Raw genomic sequence first — 17,428 nt, 5'->3', positions numbered from 1 at the left:
AAGAATGAAGAGCTGTGGGATAAAGGCCAAATAATGGAAGGGCTCCTTGTGGGAAGGGATGAAAAGAATGAAGAGGGCTGAATATGGATGCAATAAACAGCCACGTATCAGTGTAAAAAGTAAAATCACATCTTTGTATACAGGCTTCTAGCTTCCTTTATATGTTTGTGTTAACTCTGCCAAATAAGGCAAACCTTTAATTTAAAAAAAGGTAACAATATAGGTATTTCTAGTTATGAAAAGCAGTAAAAAAGATATTTTTGTAAGCTTTAGAAGTCTTAAGATTCCTATTCTACAAAACACCATCAGATCCAACAAAACCATCAAAATGGAAAAGGAATCTTTGGTGTCATTAACCATGGCAGCAAGAAGGAATCCTTAGACTTATGCCATACCAACCAAATTTTCATCCTCTTTTCATCTTGAAATCCTCCAGGAAAAATTATTCAAAGTGTACATGATAGCCCCGGAATTCCAGTGGAATCCAGAAATAGTATTTGCCAAGGCAGGTCTGGATTATTTAAGAAAGAAAAAGAAAATGTAAAATTAACATAGACAGATGGACTCGTAAGAGCAAAATACCAATAGTCTGAAACAGGATTGATTTCTGCATAATGTGGTGGAGGAATCCCCTGTTATTGATCAACTCTTAAAGCCCGTGCACAGCGCTTAAAAAGATAAAGTAAGCAAGGTCAGATAATCAAAGCATTTAAATAGTAAAAACAGCAACTGCCACTGTAGACTGCTAAAGTAAATCCATAATACAAATTGCTTTAGCAAAAAGTGGATGAGCAGCTGATCTTCCTATTGAACTTTTATACTGTTCAGTGACCACACAGGGAAAAGGATTGGGAGACATGCTTACAGATCAATATTGAGTGAGATGTAGTAGGGATTCATTTGGAACATGAAAGCATTACAAGTATTAGAGAGTTGAGATATCTTTTGAAAAGTCATCAAGAAAAGATTGTTTAGCTCTGTTAAGAACACCACTTGTGTCATAGGAACTGTTGGCATTAGCCAAATTTTTCTTTGGTCTTCATTGATCTTCAGCAGGGTAGTCCAATCTGTCTTGGGAAACTTTGAAAATGAGGTGTTTTTCTACAGCAAACCAGCAACTATAATGGGGAAGGACCTTGTTAGAAATAATTCAGTCACTGGCATGAGTTTAAAAAAAGAACTTTTTTCTTGTACATCTAGTTCTCTTAGTTCAGTATGACATTTCTGAGCTGAATGACACGAGAACCGAGTTTTTGCTTGCTGTCTTTCAAATCTTTTATATGTACAGTGCACAGATGATCCAGTCATAATTGAGCATTTTAAAATTCCTTTGCTTTCATATAGGTGGTGTATTGGCCAAGGATGCAATCCTATACACGCTTACCTGAGAGTAAATCACATTGAACTCAGTGGGACTTGCTTCTGAATAACTTGTGTAAGATTGTACATGTCAGAGATTGCTTCTGAATAGACATGTGTAAGACATGTCAGAGATTGCAAATTGGAACTGACCTGGTTTGAATCCCATCTCTGGTATGCTGTTTTTCCATGGGAAATCACATCCATGAGCACATCAGTGAGTTTCAACTCAAATGGGATTTGCAACCATACATCACCATATACTCCAATCTGTCTTTTTTTTGGGGGGGGGGGGGATTGGAAAAAGCAGTGCTAGCGCTGTCAATCATCCTTCCTCTGTCTTCATGTATCCCAGCAGCCCTTGTCTGCTGAAAGGGGTGGGAGATTCCCCCTGAGTGTTTGTCCTTCTGATGTAGTAAACTTTCTGGTCCTGCAAACCGTCCCCTGGAGATAATCTAGGACACCATCCCACCTCCCCTGAGGTGGGGTATTGTGGTAAATATTGCAGGTGCCACAACGCACCATATGACTGGCCCTTCTCCCTTGCTGTTGGAACCATTCTGGCAGTGATGGCCATACACACCTGTAGCTATACTACTGCAAACCACTAATTATGCAGAGAGAGAGAGAGAGAGAGAGAGAGAGAGAGAGAGAGAGAGAGATCAGCACAGCAGAGTGGAGGAAAGGATGGAGGATTTACAGAGGAGTTCCAAAACAGCTATGGTGGTGCAGAGAAAGATATTCGCGCTATCAGGCACACTGAGAAAAAAAAAGCAGCTAAGACTGAATTTGTTTTAAAAAATGATTAAAATGTTAACAAAGGTGTTTTCTACTATTGACAAAGTGGTGTGGCCCTCATAATAAAAAAAGAAGGTGGCTGATAGAGTGATTTGAGGGGTCCACCCCACTCCACAAAGTTTGTAGTAGTTTAGTGGAAATATCTATATTGTGCATTCTGCTTTGCTCTAATGAATGGTTATTGAGAACTATTATTGGCTTCATATTTGCAGTATGAATTGCTGATTACAGCAATTTGAGTGGTAAAATGGTGAAACAATATTCATAGTTGTCAGAAAAAGGTCAGCTTATTTGCATTCATTAGGAACCTGGAGGACCATGTAGCATGCTTTTTCCTTTGGGATGCTTACAGTTATTGATTTGTATACAGCCAAAGGAGAAATTAATTAGAATTATATTTCACTTCCTACCAGGGGCTGTATAATATAAAAGTCGTACATTTAAAAAAAATTAGTCCAAACCAGCAAATGAAAACACTAGGGTTTCCCCCCCCCCCCCCGACTGTAAGTTTTTCTCTAGAACACATTTCATTTACTGCCCCCTTTTGTTGTGTATGTTGAAGCAAGAACTCGTGCCCTGTAGAACTTTGATTTCCTTTTCTATTGGCTGAAAATTTGTTGTTGGAGCACAGCTATTGTAGTTCAGGCTTGGCATCCCTTTTACACATTGAGTCCCTCTTCTCCTACTGAAATATTGTATATGCATGATCTCAGTATGCTTGCCGTTATAGGGATTGGGAAGTTTATGCCCAGCTTCCATTTTTCTATGGAGCCTTCCTGAGGGCTGCACCCTACATTACCCAAATTGTATGTAGAGGTGGTGACAGTAGCTTGCTTTGTGAGAGAGGGTATAAGAAGAAAAAAAGAAGTTGATGGATGCTTGGGCCAGGTATTATATTTGCCACAGGGATTAGTGTTCCCATGGACTATTCTCTCTCCCCAACCATTGTATTCTTGCCTTATGAGTTAGGACCGTGCATTATAAACTTTGCTGATAGGGCCAGGGGAATGCATTAGATCAGCAGTTCTGAAACTGTGGGCCACAACCCACAAGTGGTTTACAACCCAATTTGTGGTGGGTTGTGGGTTCACCAATGCTGCAACGTAAACCGGCAGATGGCCCAGAAGTTGCATTTGGATTGTTCTCACCCTTGTGTCATTTTCCACATTGTGCCACAGCTCCCAAACTCCCAAACTTTTGCACCCTGCTAGCATGACGCACAGTTTGAGAACTGTGCTGTTCTGCGACATACAGTTTGGGAACTGTGGCATAATGCAGAAAATAACTTAGGGAGTGTGCAATCCAGGCACAACTTCCTGGTAAATCTGCCATTTTACGTTGCCATCTCCTGGGCTCAGTCAGCTCCAGATCCACTGTGAACGATATAGTGGATTGCAAAGATAAGTAGTTTGGGAACCCTGCATTATATGGACTGTGGGCAGGAAGACCTACAATGATAACCCCAACTCATGCTTGGCGTTAACAAATGATAAGACCAAAGTGGTGATTGTTGTATGATCCATGATGATTGCAAGCTTATGGCCCAATCCTATGCAGGATTGTCCCTTGACTGTCCCTTATGCAGGATGTAGTGCACACTCCAATGGCATTTCTGCATTGGTGGGAACAGGTCGGATTGGGTGGCTCACGTTGTGGAATAGCTATGAAGAGCTTTACACTGAACACATAGGATCTATCTGGTTGAATGTCTTGGAATAAACTTACATGAAGCACAGTGTCCTGCTAGTAAATGGTCACTTTGTATCCACAGGTCTTACTCAGAGTTCCCAAGAGAAGCTGAACATGGAATGAACATGGCACACGGCAAGGCATGTTTTCAGTCTTCAAAAGCTCACTGTGAACCTGGAAGCTAACGTGGTGAACCTTAGCCAGTAGAAGGACACTTGGATGACTTATATTGTGATCCAACGTGCATAGCAGTACATTGTGAAATGAGGCCCATGATTATTACACATACTTCTGTGAACTTTTAACACTTCAAATGGATTAGAGTGTCTTATTTTGATTGCATCCATATTGTTCACTGTGATAAGATTAAGTCATTAAAAAGAAATGTTTGGCTTATGACCATTGAATTCAGGCATGCACTAAGTGGAAAAATTTAGACGGCAGTTCTTCATATTGTGCATATGTGACACATGTTAGCAATTAATCAAACCATAGTCACCTCTAATTAACAGCAATACTGAAGCCAAAATACAGCAGAAACAGATGACAAAAGAATTGAGCATATAGTTAGCCGAGGGAAGGACAACTATTCCTAGATACTGGAAGATTTCAAGTGTACCGCTCTTCTCTTAATACCTGTCAACATTAAAGCTGTGATTAGGAAGGGGAGTCTTGTACATTTCTGAAACTTCTGAAAAACATGGGGGTCACAGATTGGTAGTGATGATGTACATGTAGTCATAAAACAGGATGGAATAAATGTCTTATTTATATCTGTTTGAATTATCAAATGATGGCCTATTGGCACAAAAAGTCTTACAGAATATGAATAGAACAGGTGTCTCTCCGTATGTGTGGATTTGGTATCTGCGGTTTTACTTATTCGTAGATTCGGAGGAATTCCTTACCCCCCCCAAGGGCCCTTTATAGTGCCTTTGTTTTACTGTAGTAGCACTTGCAGCAAGGGTGCTTCTTGGTTAACATTCTTGCTTAACTGAAGAACTGAACATGAAGGCAACCAGCCTACATGCAGCCATTTTCAACCACTGTGCTGTAGTACACTTCTGTGCTGCGAGTGGTCCACAGGTGTGCCACAGGAATTTCGGGGAAGGTCATTTATTAATAGGGCCAATGGGAGATGTGAGCCCCCACTGGCAGCCTGGTATGCCTTGTTAATTGTCAAAAACCTGGTGGTGTGCCTTGACTATTTTAGTGCCTTGTCAGTGTGCCATGAGATGGAAAAGGTTGAAAATCACTGTGCTAGAGGTTAACTAACTGAACATTCAGGAGGCAGGAACTTAACCTAATTGGGCCAAGTAGATTAGTGACTCACTTTCGATATGTGTCACAGTGATAAAAATACACCCCATTAAAGTGTTATGGGCTTCTGTAATAAATGGAAGAGCTAAATCAATGTTTGTAGATTATGCATTTTCTTCATGAAATTAACCTGGTTTGAAAACACTGCAAACATGAAGAACCCAATGCCTAAAGTATTATAGTAGGCAAGTGTCATGTCATTTGATTGGCTTTCTGTTACTGAGATTATTACTCTTATTTTGAGTCAGGCACAAGGCCTATGAGAGGAATTTTATCAGGGGGTACAAAGTTTCTTTTGGGCCCCTTCCCAAAGGGGAGGGGCACAATGGGGGCAGCAGAACAGGGGGGGCAAAATAGGACAGGGGGAGGGTGCCGACAGCCACAATAGTCTTTGAAGCCCAGGTCTACTAAGCTTCTTGATGGAGAGCCCAGGTCTACCTGACATGCAGCATTGGCAGCTAGATACAGTAATATGGAAAACGAAACACTCTCTCTAAAATCTTTGAAATACAGAAAATTGATTTCAGAAAATTAGTATCATAATATTAGGCTCACACTAGAATGAACCAAAATGAACTTCTGCAGCAGCTGCAGCCCTGAGTTTCTATACACTCCTTCATGGTTATGGGATTCCCAAGCCAAAGAACTACTGACACCGGCCAGGTTCCTCCCAGATTAACACTGTGTTAAGGAGGGTCATGGATGCCTTCCTGGGCCGGGTGTGTATGGCTTGCCGCAGCAGGTAACACTGCATGCCTTTGGTTGTGCCCCAGCATCATGTGCTGGTGAGATAGGAAAATGTCCTAGAAACTTTCTGGGCCCCCTCCTTTGGCTCCTGGGCCCCCTTTCTGACCCTGGGCCCGGGTACAAATTTACCCCCCTCTCCTAGGCCCTGGTCAGGCACACGTGGTTTTCAAAATAAGCACAGAACTCTGTTAATGTCTAAGGGCCCAATCCTATCCAATTTTCCAGTGCTGGCGCAGCTGTGCCAATGGGACATGCACTGCATCCTGGGGTGGGGAGGCAGGCACAGAGGCCTCCTCAAGGTATGGGAACATTTGTTCCCTTATCTCAGGGCTGCATTGTGGTTGTACTGGTGCTGGAAATTTGGATAGGATTGGGCCCTAAGTTGGCGCCACGATACATTCCCCCTGCCCAAAGTAATACCCATGCGGTATATGTGTGAAATATACTTTATACTAAAAGTTCTGTATTTCTTCCATTTACTGGTTTCCATTTAAAAAGTATATTAGATGTGTAAATTACGAGCTCAAAGTCTATATGAAAAATACAATTCCACGGTGATTATTGTTCTCTTTTCTCCAAGAGGTTTGAAAAATATCCATTTTCAGCATGAAACGTTCAGCACCCAGCAGTCTCACCTCTTATACTCCTTTCTCAAGCTTTTCTATGGCAGCCACAGCCATGTGCCCACATTAAGACATGAGGCAAGGAATCTGGATGATAAGTGGGCCACAACTTTAATGTAGTGGCATAGCTTGAGAGGGTGCAAAGCACTAAGTTTTGCAGGGAGCCTCACGCCCATGTGCAAATGGCCCCTCCCCCTTCCCTTCTGAGCCATTCAGGGTGGTGGAAAGAAAACGGAGGCATATCCCTGCAAAACTTAGTACTTTGCACCCCTTCAAGCTACACCACTGCTTTAATGAATGTTAAACACAAACTGATGTGGGCTGTAGCATCCCAGTCCCATCTTTCCCCCTTCTGATGCGTCAGAGCCAAAAAACCGACTCCCAAGTCTGCACAAATCTGCCTTATGTCATGTTTGTGACATGGCAGCCTCAATGTAAGGGGGTGGTGTAGATTATGAGGCTTGGGAGAAGCAAGGGACCTTATTGTCCCTGATCTCCCTGTAAGGTCCTCAACTGGCAATGGATCTGCTTGAATCTGCGCCTTCTGCAAGTCTGAGGTGAGAAAGGGGGAGAGGAGGCTGTTACCAGAAGGAATAGGATTTGGCACATGCCATCATTGCCAGATCCATCCATCTGACAGCCTCCCTGCCCTATTCATTCTCCTCCCACCCAGTTTGGTGTAAGTTCATTGACAGCCAGGTGGCTTATGGAGTCATAAGTAAAATAAGATTTTTACTTACCTCTCCTGGGCTATACGTTTACCCCCTCCACCATAGCATGCAGTGTGTGCTTCATCAGCAGTGCTGTATAATATGAACTGGAGAGGGATAGGATCATACACTTAGCCAATAAAATTGCATCACATTTGTGTTCAGGCAATCCCATGATCCATGTAAGGCTTTCTGTGGAAAGAGCTAGTTCTAAGACACCAACACGATAATGTCTCATTAAGTTATGAGCCATTTCCTCTTCCAAGACATCTGTTAAAAGAATGCCTCAACCCAACGAACTGTATATTTATAAATTAAAATTGATTCACATCTTTATATAAAGCAGAAGCCATATAATCAAAACTTTATTATCTGAAAAAATAGCCAAATTCTTTGTCCTTTCCTTGCTTAATGCATTCCTATGTAAATAACTGTCTTCCTTATGTAAGCTTATTAATTTTTGAAATGTTCTTCAGAGTGCAGACTTGAATACGTTTACACCTTTGACATATAATCAACCTTTTTAAAAACACATTTAATCAACCTTTTTGTATAATCAACCACATATATATAATCAATCACATATGAGTCAACCTCATACAAGCACATGAGTCAACCTCATGCAAGCACTCCTTATAAACTTTCCTCTTATTTTGTTTTCTTATCCTAGTTTCATGCATATTTGTCAGATATATTGCACAACTTAGCAAACTATGAGTGGAAGGGAGTCAGCCGTGCCAGTGCCAGATTGCTTGGACATCTGGGGGCAAAGTCTTGTCCTCATTTGCTATACCCGATGGTACATTTACCACGACCATTGCCATTGGTACTGAGGCTTCAGAGGTTGACTTGGCTAGGTGGACTCTCTGCTTGGTATGTGTTCTTAGCCAGTAATTGGGCAACCACCCAATTGGGACTGGGTAGGAACTATATATTGCAAGAACTTCTGATCAACTCCAAAAAAAGTTTGTGTGCCTCTGAGATGAATGGCATGCTTCACCTCTCAGCCAGAATTGAAACACCCCATCCCCCCCATTGCTGGAGGAGGAGGGCAGGTTTGGGGCCAATGCAAATCTAGCACTTTTGTTTTCCTATGAATGAATGAAAACAATTTACCTTTATGAAATAAAGCATGGAAGGCTGCCATATACCAAGCCAGAGCATGGATCCATCTAGCATAGTACTGTCAACACTGACTGGCAAGGGCTTCCCACAGTTTCAGACAGGAATTATCCTCTGCCGTACTTGGCCGTAGGTGAAACCTAGGATCTTCTGCATGTAGATCATGCACTCCACCATGGAGCTACAGAGGCCAATTTTGACCTGTTGGTGGTTTTGCTCACCCTACAATAGACTTGCTGATATCAGCCCATTTGCCTTGCCTCATACATCATATTGGGAACCATTTCGAAGGGTCCTATCTGTTAATATGAGAATTCATCTTTTCCCTGCGTCTAGAAAAAAAAATGATTATATAGATTCCTTATTGCAATAACTGATAATGACTTCTGCATTTGGCTGCAAGTAATGATTTGATTTTTTTTTTTCCAGAGGTTGAACTTTATGAAGAAACATGAGCAATATCACAAAAAAGGCCTAGAACAATCAAATGAAAAGTTCAAACGATGCACTAAAATGCCTATGTCAGCAAAAAAGATTATTCAGGTGTGAGAGTAAAAATAACCCCCAGTTTATTTGAAAGAAACAGGGTTGCTATTGTGGAATGGGAGAAGACAGCAATCATGAAAGGGACTGACCACCTTAAAAGGGTTCACTGTGGTGAAAGTCTGGATGTTCCACTATCATCCTCCCTATGGGTATGACAAAGCAGAGAACACTGATATTAGCCATGTCCTCCATGGCATGTGAGATTGTTGAAGAGGGAAGACATACTCAACCAGAAAGCAGGCCCAACAAAAGTTTAGGCTTCTGGTGGATTCCTAGGGGAGATGTTTGCTTGCACACAGCTATATCCATTGTGCTACTATATTTGTTGTAGATTAGGATCACTCTTCACACATTTATTTTTGGAAAGGTTAGAGCAATTCATGCTGAATGTCGAAGCATAGAAATATTGCACTAATTTTTAGTGCATTGTTGCAATTTCCAGCCCTTCGCGTGCAGGGCAAGCATTATAGTCCACTTGATGCACTTACACAAGGTCCCTATTTCACACTTACACAAGGTCCCTATTTAGCCTTGTGGTAAAATCATCATCTCACGGATTATTCATATGTTATGGGGAGTCGCAGTCCACTTAAATTTTCATGGACTGACTTGATGGTGTTTCCTGTGCTATTGCTTCTGATTTCAAGAGTTATAAGACAGCCACTTTTAGTATCTACAGGAGATAAAGCAGGATACAAATTTTTAAGTAAATAAATAAGGTCAGTGACTCCATGTGTACTCAGGCCCATAAGAGAAAAATAGATTGTCCTACATTGAGGGTGCAATCTAAAGTCGGAGTTCAGCTGTTGCAGGCCCTCTACGCTGTCTCCCGAGTGTCACAAATATGCCATAAGGCAGATTTGTGCTAACTTGGGAGTTGCCTGGGCTGGCATAGAGACCTGAGCTGGTTCCCCCAGGCTGAATCTGGATCCTGCACTGGCTGGACATGGTAAGTTGCACTGGGCAGCACAGGGAGTGGGTGAGGGTAGCGGGAGCATGTTCTGGAAGATGTGGGGGGACTTTTCTGGGCAGGGGGAGGGTAGAACTGGAGGCGGATCAGGTCCGGGGGGGGTAAGATTCACAGCAGCAGCATGTAAACCCCCCCCCCCCAGTTCCAGACTGGACAGCTTTACACAGAGTGCTTGAATTTGCGCCATCTAAATAGCTGGTGCAGATCTGAGTAGCCCTAGAGGGGTGGCTGGGGTTTGGCATGGGGTAAGGTGACCTCCAGCCGCCTCCTAACCTGTGTTGTACACAGTGCAGGCCGCTGTATTCTGCATGTTCCAGCACAGGTTAAGATTGGGCAGTGAGTCATACCATTGATCCATTGTGTTCAGTACTGTCTATGCTGACTTTTCAGTTTTCAGAAGGTATCTTTCCCAGAACACCTGGAGGGGCCAGGTATTGAAAGATCTTCAAAGCATGCACTTTACCACTGACATACAGCTCCTCTTCTATCCTGTGAGTGTGTGTGTGTGTGTGGGGGGGGGGGATTCTCCATTAGCTTAGCAGAGAGAGAAAAATCATCCTGTAAAAGAAAAGTGCTGCACAGAGGAAAGCACCACTGCTGGATTGAAGGTAGGAAAGACCTCTATACACAGATTAGGTTTTGTACATAGATAGAACAGATTACTAGACCAGAACAATTGTTCAGTGATTTTTATTGAATGGCAGTAATTCTGATAACATGTTGCTTGCTCCTTTATGAATTCAGGATATGCCTTGTGAACTTATGAACACACTATAATCTGGTTCCTATCCAGATGTTTCAAGGGGAATTTCTACTTCATTCTCCAGTCATACAGTATGTTCATGTTCCTATCCAGTGATGGGAATAGTTATCAGATTCATCCCACTTTCTGAACATTTGCATGTGAATCTTCCCTTAGTTGCCAGGTTAGAGACATGGATTTGTTATGCCAGATGCATTCACTCCTGAAATTAAGGCCTGGATGGGAGACACTGATTTTCATTTTTAGTTACTTTGGAGGGAACAGTGAACATGCTTCTGTCAGAATTCAGACAGATAGATATCAATATAAATCATCTTTATGTGCCATGCCATCTCCTTGTTAGAAATGTTTGCCTCTTCTCACTTCCCGCTGGAAATGCAGGATGAAATTTTTCATTGGAAAGGTAGCTGTTCTGTTTACATGAAATAAAGCTATCACTCTTTTTTTTCCTGAGGTTTTGATTTGTTGTTAGGACATATTTTGCTGAATTATTGGGATACAACTTCACTGACTTCCATATGCCTTTCTGATGTCTGCTTCCCTAACTATTCAGTAAAAGAGAACTGCTATTTGCATAAAATGAATCAGAAGAATGTGAAATACCACACTATTCAAAGTAGCCATACACAAGAAAAATATACCACACTGTGATGGAAATTGAGAAGCTTTTTGAAAGTGGGATAGTTGTGGCTTCAGTTACTGAAGTTGTGAGAAGGCCCTTTGTATTGTATTTTTCTTAATGTATTTTCCATGAATGGCACAACTGTGTAACCAAAAAAAATGTGTTTAGATATGTAAAATTTATTATTCCATGATCAATAACCCTTCAGTTAAAGATGAGAGTAGAGGCACTTTTACTTCTGCTCCAGAAACTATGGAAACTTTCTGTTAACAGCTCTGTTAAATTCTGTGCTATGTAAATAGTAAAGGCTTAGTACGGACTGCCATATTATACTTGCTTACAAATTAAGCTCTCTGTACCCAGTGGCATAGCTAATGATCCTGGTGCTCAGTGATGAGCTCCAAATGATGCCCTGGAAGTCACGTCACTTCCAGGTCTAACATCATACTTGTGTTTTTCAAAAAAAATGTGAAAAAATATAAAAAATTAAAAATACGCTGTCTTTTTCCAGTTGCTCGCAGCCGCCTCACTCTACTGCCCCCCTTCAACCCCAGCTTTCCCCGTGGACCAAGGGATGGCTAGCAATAAAAGACTGTGTTCACCCATTGCCTCTACCAAAACTCCGCCCATCTCAAACTTTTACCAAGGCAGCAGAGGTGCACATAGTCTCTTGCTGCTACAGTTTCTTGCTCCACAGCCTCCCTTCCAGCTTCAGCCCCCCCCCCAGCTCCTCCAAGCTGCCAGTTGTCCACACTCAAGCCCCCAAGTACCTTTCACTGCTTTCTGTAAGCTGCTGCAGTCTCCTCTCCACTGGTCACTGCTGCCATCTTGACCTGAAACCGGTGGGAAAGCTTCAAAGATTCCATAGAAATCTTTGGAGGAGCTCCAAAAGCCTTTGGCTCTTTGGGTTCCTGTGCACATGCAGTAGGCAGCCCAGAAGAAAAGAGCACAGCAAGCTGATCGCATTGCACAAAGCAGCTAAAATTTAAGTTGTGTGGTCATAGTAAGTGGGCACATAGACATTCAGACTGTTGACCCCGAAAGCTGACTGCCCAGTGCAACTGTTACCCCCTGCAGCGTACCCATACTTTGTACCCATACAAAGTACCCATACTTTGCCTTGGTCTTTCAGCTTACCATACATTGAAGTAGATGCATCTGGCAGAAATTCTACAGCTGCAGTTTCCCCATTTCCTTGCTGCAGATGCAGTGAATGGATGTCTGCCAACGGCTGTACGCAGGAGAAATTTGTCCCACAGGGCAGAAAATTAAATTTTTCCCCATTGGATCTGTCAGGCATTTGACCAAATTATGACACTCAACATATAAATGTTCCACTCCAAAATTTGGTTTGATGAAATGGTCTGGATTTTGTTAGCATTTTAAATGTTTGGGGCTTATAGTAGTGGCATGAAGTTTGCCTTAACTATACAGGCACATCCCAACTTTATCATCCAGTACCATCCTTGTATGATAAATGCTTACCTGCTTAAATTTTAATGATTGATCTTTACATGCAACTGTCTTCAGACTTAATGGACAAGAGTGTCATAGCAAATATTGAAAATCGAGGACTAGTGCTTTGTCTTCTCTGAAAATCAACTGTTTTTCTAGAGAAGTAGATCCTGCAAGAACAGATAAGAAGTAGGTGGTTGGAGGCATAGCATTGCATCAAAGCTGAAAAATACCACCAGAGACACATCATGCAGTATGTCCTTTGCAGGGTAAAATTGGAAATGCCATATAACTGAGCAAAGGTGCACTACGGGGACCGGAGTGCATGCAGGTGGGTGGGTGGGTCTACTTCATATAGATTGAATTGTATGGCATGCCAGAAATGGACCACAAGCAAGGCAGTCCTCATTAGGCTTGGCTAGTTAAAGTTATTTCCCTTTTTAACTGTAGTGAATCGTATACATGTTTCCTAGTGTTTGTGCTCTCTTGCTCTCTCTCTCTCCCTCTTTCTATTTTGCTCTTGCTCTTGCTATCCCTCTCCCTCTTGCTCTCTCTCTCTCTCTTTCTATTTTTAAGCTTGCCTATCAGCCAAATGATTGCATCAGTGAGAATAACTGCAATCCTCATTAGACCTTTTATACCTGCATAATGCAGGACCCATGAGAGGAGGTTACAGGGGGTAATTTGTACCCATCCCAGAGTCCAAAAGGAGGAGCCCAGGAGCCAAAGGAGGAAGCCCAGAAATTTCTTGGGATCTTACATTTTCTGATCTTACTCAGAGTGGTTGCCCACACAGGATGGGGGGGGGGGGCATGCTACTGTGGGTGTATGGCTGGTGCTGCAAGCCATATGCACTGGACTGAGGAATGCCTATATCACACCTTAACACAGTGTCAGATCTGGAGGAAACTGGCCTGTTACAGTAGCTCTTTGACTTGTGGATCCACTTAACATGAAGGAGTGTATAGGAGCTCAGCTGCGGGACTACAGCTGCTGCAGAAGAAAGTTTTGGTATTCACAGGATACTTTCCATTCTAGTGTGAGTCTAAATAAGATGATGTTAATTTTCTGCAGTGATTTTCTATATCCAGTGGTCTTGTCCCATTTCCAGTTCCATTTCACATCCATGCATGGCCACAGTTCATGTAGGCCATACTAGCATACAGTGCAATGCACAGACATCCAGAACAAGCAACTGACACCCCAGATTTGCGAGGTTGTCTTTGTGATCTGGAGGATGTGTATTGAATTGTATGCACATACAATTTATTTCACTATTACATCCACTGTAGACATCTAGTAGCATTGGAGGTTGGACAGATGTGCCAGGTAGGCAGGAAGTGAAGGCATGATGTGAATTCATGCTGGTTAAGAACAGTAGTCACTCAGAATGGAAGTCACAAGCAATCTTCACAAAGTAAAGCCCATAAACTAAAGCCTTTAGCTATAGAAATGATTTTGATGCAGCTTGGTGTGTCAGGAAATGCATTTATTAGGCAGGATAGAAATGCATGCATATATGTGTTATATATTTATAACAGACACCTTTCGGAAGCCCCCATGTTCAGAAACTCTCTGCTAATTCTTCTGTGCTCTTTCACAAATTCTGTGCTCCTTATCAGGAGATTCCTATTAATTTAGAGTGAAGCACTAGACCATTATGGGGCTCATGCTGAGATATGTTTATTCACATACCAATGGTGGGAACTGCATGATGGACAGGCTGTGTCACATCTTTCTGCAGAACTTTCTCTAGGAGGAGGAATATCCAAGGGTGATTTGAGCTGTCTGGAAGGACCTGAAGCCTGATTATTCCAAAATGTGACTTCGCTTGCTTTGGTATGCCAAAATTCTGACTAGACAATGGCATTACAAAAGTGGCCAAGGAAGATTTTTCTCCCTTTACATACATCCAAAATTGGTATCATTCTTTTTGGGTGTGAACCTTGCTGCCATTATCTACTTATTTCCAGTGATTAAACAATTGCAATGCACTCCGCATAAGGCTACATTTTGAATTCATGCCAAGACTGACACTGATACAGTATATAGCAACTCCTCATTAAGCATATATATTGCAGAGAGCTCATTATATAAATTCCCTGGGAACTGCACTGTCTGCTGTTTAGTCTCAGACTTGAATTTAAGCTGTTAGTTTTTGACTTATAAAACCCCAAATGGGCTGCAACTTGTATTCTAGAGCAATTGATTTGTGTGTCTTTTTCCCACCTGTGAAATGGGGATAATTATATATATTGCACCTACGGCAAAGCTTCTGGGTACAAAATATTGACATAATTAGATTTTGCTCATTGCAATTTCAGAAGGAATTTGTGGACATTCTTGACTTTATCACTTCTCACCAAATTGCAGTGCTCTCATCCAAACCCTGGCTTGGGAATGAAATGATTTCTAAATTCCATCACTACATCATATGATTGTATTGCCTTTCCACCACTTGAAACCCTTGAATATTGTTGCTTTCTAGGTTTCTCTCTCCCATTAAATATGTACTTATTAAATTCAATACAAGCTAATAATTTTGACTTCTCAAATAATCAGTTGGTAACTTTCAGTCTCGAAAGACTATGGTATAAGCCTACAGCACCCGGTATTCCCAGGCAGTCTCCCATCCAAGTACTAACCAGGCCTGGCCCTGCTTAGCTTCCGAGATCAGATGAGATCGGGCATGTGCAAGGTAACAATTTCATATGTATATTCATCACTTTAGCATTCTTCTGTCTTCAGTTCATTATATAATTCCTTCTTCCTTTGGGATATCTTGCAGGTACCATTGATCTCTATGCAGAACAGTAAAATTTCAAAGTTATATCAGATGTAAGCTCACTTCTCATGTAACACAAGGAAGCCCGTGTTTACTGAAAGCCGTGGAAGAAGTGGGACTGTACACTCTGGAGTCACCCTTGAAGATAGTCCCAGGAAGCCTTGTGTTGGGCATACATGAGACAGATGCCCATTGCACATACTCCATATGAATGTGAATCTGAGCCCTATTCTGATTGCTGTAACCATGGAGACTTTCAGGATGATGGGCACCCTGTTTCCATTTGTGCATAAGGGTTTTACTGAATATAAAATCTGGCAGATATGCAAAACAAAATCAGGAAGTGTTAGACTCCACTGGTTCTATGATATAACAATGTCTATGGAGTTGTATCTGTAGGTTTGCAACGACTTCAATGGAATTATTCCAATGGGACTTGGTAATTAGGAATGCATGGACATCCCCTAATGTGAAGTCCCCAAGGGTTTCCCATTGCTAGGAAAGATGTAAGAGTGTCCTTTCTCTGCAGATTACCACTGTAATCAGTAGTTCCTAAGTAGCCCTAATGGGGAAAATATGCTCTGGAGTGTCCCAAGCTATTTCTGTGTCACTGTCAGTGCCTTCTCTGAAATTTCTTGTGGTGCTTCAGGGTTGGTAGAAGGGAAGGTGGCGGCAGCAGCTAAGGGATTAGGGCATAGAAGACGTTCTAGTCACTGCTTGGGCTCATTTGCCTACAATCAGTGCAGTGGTGTCACTAGGGTTTGTGTCACCCTGTGCGGGAGGACAGCACGTCACCCTCATGCAGTGGGTGGGGCAACACTCCAGGTGGTGGGCGTGGTGATCTACCATCACCCCGTACCCACTGGTTTTTTGGCTGTACTTTTTGATAGAATAAGGATATTTCAATGCAGTTTGTTTCATCGCATTCTGCATGAAATTACACATTGATTGATTTATAACATGATGGTATTATTTTTGCAAACTGTGATTTTAGTGATTTTGGTCACTAGTGGTGTCACCTCCCCCCAGAGTGTCAACTTACTAACACCTTACTGGAGCAGTTCTCAAACTTTTAGCACTGGGACCCACTTTTTAGAATGACAATCTGTCCAGGACCCATCATAAAACAAATTAAAATAATTATAAGTAAATTAAAGTGAAATAAATAAATAAGGGAAAGCCAGCCCTGTTCCACCAAGTGAATTTTCTCTGTATTCTGCCTGCAATAACACCCCCCCCCCCAAAAAAAAAAGAATCAGTAAGATTTTCACCCCTACCCAGTACCCAGTTCAATTTAAGTTCTTATATTTCATGCATATCACTATCAGGACCCACCTGGCTTTACAAGTCTGAGAACCCAATCCTTTGCCTGTCTATTCAGAAGTAAGTCCCATTATAGTCAGTGGGGCTTACTCCCAGGAAAGTGTGGATAGGATTGCAGCCTAAAACAGAAAAAAAATTTCACCTTACCCTGTCAAGCCTCCGTTTTATTCTTTTTATGAGGGGGGGCTGCCTTCTGGAGCTTTTGTTGAGCTCCAGTTGCATCAAATCAGGACCATTCTGGTGGCCTCACATTTCCCTTTGCCTGCCCTGCCCAGGAGCCAAGGCACGTTCTTACTCGTGGGTAAACGTGACTTTGTGGTTTAGTTTCGCTTTCCATAGGGCTCAATATATTCAGCAGCTTGGAGGGAGGAACCTCCTTCTCTGGTGCTTTTTGGGGGCTACATTCATTGGATCAGGACCATTCTGGTGTTGTTGGATTCCTCTCAGCCTGCCCTTTCAGACGGACTAAGGCACGTTCACCTACTCGCGAGTAAACACACGATATGGCTCAGTTTCACTTTCCATTGGACTCCATGCATTTTTTGTTTTCCTTTTTTTGCCAATAACGTTTGATAGAAAGGAGATATTTCACTTCG

The 17,428-nt window shown here is 42.1% G+C and overlaps 1 pseudogene; it reads right to left on the bottom strand.

The window, feature by feature from the left end:
* Positions 1–15,320: 15,320 nt before the first annotated feature.
* LOC136650611 (5S ribosomal RNA) lies at positions 15,321–15,439 on the bottom strand (annotated as a pseudogene).
* Positions 15,440–17,428: the final 1,989 nt, after the last annotated feature.

This window comes from Tiliqua scincoides, chromosome 4 (genome assembly GCF_035046505.1).
Source record: "Tiliqua scincoides isolate rTilSci1 chromosome 4, rTilSci1.hap2, whole genome shotgun sequence".
In the NCBI taxonomy this organism is placed as follows: domain Eukaryota; kingdom Metazoa; phylum Chordata; class Lepidosauria; order Squamata; family Scincidae; genus Tiliqua; species Tiliqua scincoides.
The sequence above is the reverse complement of the archived record's forward strand: the minus strand, read 5'-3'. Positions and strand labels throughout refer to the sequence as shown.